We start from the raw sequence: 4,205 nt of genomic DNA on the forward strand, positions 1-4,205 counted from the left end.
GGGGGCGCCCCCCAGCTCTGCCTGCACCATCTCGTCTTTCCCCTTTACTCCCACATTGTGCCTAAGTATTGCAAATTAGCACCATCTTGTTGGCGGTTAACAGCCATCTTGGCTGGCAGTTAATTTGCATATCGCCCTGATTAGCCAATGGGAAGGGTAGCGGTCGTACGCTAATTACCATGTTTCTCTTTTATTATATAGGATTTTTTATTTATTGATGAGAGAGAGAGAGAGAGAGAGAGAGAGAGAGAGATCTGTTATTCCACTTATGTACTCATTGGTTGCTTTTGTATGTGCCTTGGCTGGGATCAAACCCGCACCCTTGGCGTATGGGAATGGCACTCTAACCAACTGAGCTACCTGGCCAGGGCCTCTGGAGCCCAAATCCTTAATTACAACATGTAACTCCTCTCCCCAGTGAAATAGCTTTTCTACTTGCACTTGGTCTAAGTTCTGCTCTCACTGCCTTGATTGTTAGGCAGAGAGGTGCTGAAGCAAATTCTGTGCTGAAAGGACCCCAGTGGAGAAGTGAAAGAGGAAAGGCTGTCCCCAGTGATGCAATCCTCAGTGCAGTAAAGTTCCCCATTCCCCAACTGGTGGGGGGTGGGGTGGGCAGCAGAAAATAAATCATTGCAGACCTTGGGGAGCCTCATGGGGTTTTCCTGGACCCATTTTACTTCACAAGCACATTTTCCATGGATGTTCATCAGACTGCAGTAGGTTGTCAGTGGTCTTCAACTGTTCCTCGAGTTTGCTGAGTGGCTCAAAGGCCTTCTGGGGCGAGAGGCGGCTCCATGCACTTTTGCCTGTTTTAATCTAGGGATTTGGAGTAAGGATTTGTTTGCAAAAAGAAGATGAGGTTCTGCAGGTAAAAAGAAAAGTTTAAAAGCCATTGATTGCTCTGGCTGTCCCTTCAAAACAACTGAGAGAAAATGAATTAGCTATAGATGAATCCCATGTCCCTCTCTCTGCTCCCGCAAACACAACTAATGTTCAACCTGGATCAATAAAGAAAAGATGACATTGGTATTTGGTGTTTGTGGAGCCCTGAGCAAAACATATTTGAATCTTCTCTGTGCCAAAGGCTTCTTCACTAATGGTGAGTTTGTTCCTAGTTTAAGAAAAGTTTCTTTTCATGAAGTGTTTGCACTAGATCTGTCCAGAAGAAAAGAAATCCTTGCAGGGCCATCTCAGAAGCCCTTACAATGGAAGTGGCTCTGACCTTGCTTTCACGCAGGAGCTGAAATTAATTGCTCCTTCCTCTATTTCCTAATGCATCCAACAACGATTAGACTATCGGCTAACACATGTAAAATGCAATGGAGCCTGCCTTGAAAGGACTTACAGTCTCGTATGTAAAAGCATCTAATAATTATCTGTACCTGTCATGGTAATCGTCATTTTCTACCTCATGTTGTAGAGGCAGGAGGGCGTGCTGATGGCCATAACAATGTGGGAAAGTTGATGGAAGATTGACAGCCAGGTTTGGACTTAAAAAAGTTACAGACCACTTGGTGGCTATGCAATCAGTTTCTCAAGAGAAGATGAAGTAACTGCTACATAGCAGTTCAACTCACATGAACAAAACACACAAACCTGAAAAGCCTTCCTTAAGGGCACTTTGCCTTTTAATATTCTCCTGCAGGATCCTCTTTTCCTATGTACTCTTCAACATCTGGGCCCAGCTGTCAAATTTCATAGACCTTTGTTAATAAATCAGATGAGCTTCTTTCTAGTTCAGCTCAAGTTTAATGATGAAAGCACGCCTTCCTTACTGATATAATTCTAATGGAAATATGTGTCAACAAGCAGTGTTTGTGGAGGATCAAATGTATATGGCCATCTGGGATAATGTAATTAATTACTAGAAAATGTATATTTAAGATTTTCTAAAACAGACAGGGCTAGAAACCTGTATCCCTAACTCTTGTTTCTCAGTCCATTTAGGGGTTTACAAAAAGTACACCTGTAACCAAAGCAAACCATGGCACAAAATTTTGACTCACTGATCGGCAGCACTCCTTCAGGTGATACAGATTGGAGAAAAGATCAAGTACAATTTAAGACGTGTAGCTCTAAAGCTATGGCTGTATTTCTGTTTCCTGGACAATCCTCCCCCCCTTTTAAATAATTATGTGGTAAAATAAATAACAAAATTTACCCTCACACCTTGTTTTAAATTATAAAAATAAGTACATGGCATGTGAAATGTGAAAATCAAGAACTTTGAAAGGTGTTTTTTTTTTTTTTTTTGGTTAATTTGTAGCTTTTGTTTTCCCCACTAGAACATAAAATGCCAAAATACCCCAGAGCCTCATGTCCCTCCATCTTCTATCTCCCAATTTTAGTGTTTTCTTGTCTCCTTTTATCCTAAATTAGCCTCTTAAATAAAAACCAATCACCTATGAACTCACAAACACAACCATAAGAATAGTTTTATATATTTAACTAGTTGTACCTCCTAAATAAGTTTACAAATTATGTTATTAAAGGAAATTTCAGGATTCCAGAATATGTCCTGTCAACCAATAAAGATTTGAGATTGTAAAACAAATTAAAAGTTCCTTTGGGTTCTTAAAGGATTTGAATTCAGGAGATGCAGATTTAGATAGCAACCCAAACTGTGCTCTGGAGAAAACAAAGAAAGGCAGGGTTTATACAGGCAAAACACACATAGTTTGTAACAAAAGAAACTTTCCTCTTGGCTGTTAATATGGTGTGATGACTAGTTCAAAAAGGATTGGTCAAGTCCTGGCCAATTGGTTGGAACATCATCCCATACACCAAAGGGTTGCAGGTTTGATTCCTGGTCAGGGCACATTCCTAGGTTGCAGGTTTGATACCTAGTCTGATGCATATGGGAGGCCACCGGTCGATGACTCTCTCTCTCTCTCTCTCTCTCTCTCTCTCTCTCTCTCTCTCTCTCTCTTTTTCTCTCCCTTCCTCTCCCTCTAAAATCAATAAAAACATATCCTCAGGTGGGGATTAAAAAAAAGAAGGATTGGTAGGTGTGGGTGGTGAGACGCCAAGATAAGTAGGTTCCAAGATGTCCTTCTATGGCAAGCACAAAAGGCCAAGACTTCAAACCTCATTTAGGTCCTCTATGCAAATGAAGGATACTGGCTGGTGAATGGGACTGCCTCCTTTCAGGCGAAGAGTGCACATGGTCTGGTTGTCATGGTGAGGATTAAGCAAAGTTCAGGATATGATCTCACAACTGGTTCTAAAGTTATAGGTGGGAAGAGGGTAAGGCAGCCTATTTGTGACCTCCTGGCTCCATTTTAGTTTATTTGACATAAATGACTTTATCATGGCAATTTCCCTTCGTAGTCCCAAATCTTGATATTAAATTAAAAATAGTAACCACTCTTCCCACAAATACTTCTTGGCATGGTTTATAATTCATTCAGAGCCTTTTCTCAAAATGGAAGGAAGCTATTTTCTCCTCACATCAGAAACTGTGTAACAATGAAGGCAGCATAAAACTAGAGTAGGCTGCCTCAGAGTAGCTTCCCATCACCAGAGTTTCAAGCAGAGACAAAATAACCTGCTGGGATGTTGTCCAGAGCCAGAGAGTGTCAGGAGTTATATAGACTTTGAGGACTTGACTTACATGACCAGTGCTGGCAAAGGACACAATAGTAATAAATAGGAATCTCTCTCTCTTTATCTAAGCCATTCTATCTGAATCTGCCACCTATATTGGGAGCAATAATGTAGATGCTCAGGCTTCTCATCTGTAGGACCTGGGTATCCATGAGGCATGAGAAGATCCTGGTTGGGGAATCAGCCCTGGGTTTTCATTACTGGAAGGCTCCAGGACATTTGAAAAGTCACATAGTCTTCCTGGGCCTTGTTATTCTCCAATAAAAACAAGGAAACCAGGCTAGATGCCCTCTATGACTGTCATGTGGTCCCTAGAGGCCAGGTGCATGAATTCATGCACGGCTGGGGTCTCTCGGCCTGGCCGGCTGGGGGGAGGGGCTGCAGGAGGTTGGCTGTGGAAGCGTACTGACCACCAGGAGGCAGCTCCTGCATTGAGTGTCTGCCCCCTGATGGTCAGTGCTCGTCATAGCGACTGATCGACGGGTCATTCTGGTCGTTCTGGTTGTTCGGTCATAACAATCGCTTAGGCTTTTATATATATAGACTAGAGGCCCAGTGCACAAAAATTTGTGCACTCAGGGGGGTCCCTCAGCCCGGCC

Source organism: Myotis lucifugus, unplaced genomic scaffold, assembly GCF_000147115.1.
Source record: "Myotis lucifugus unplaced genomic scaffold, Myoluc2.0 scaffold_12, whole genome shotgun sequence".
Classification (NCBI taxonomy): Eukaryota; Metazoa; Chordata; class Mammalia; order Chiroptera; family Vespertilionidae; genus Myotis; species Myotis lucifugus.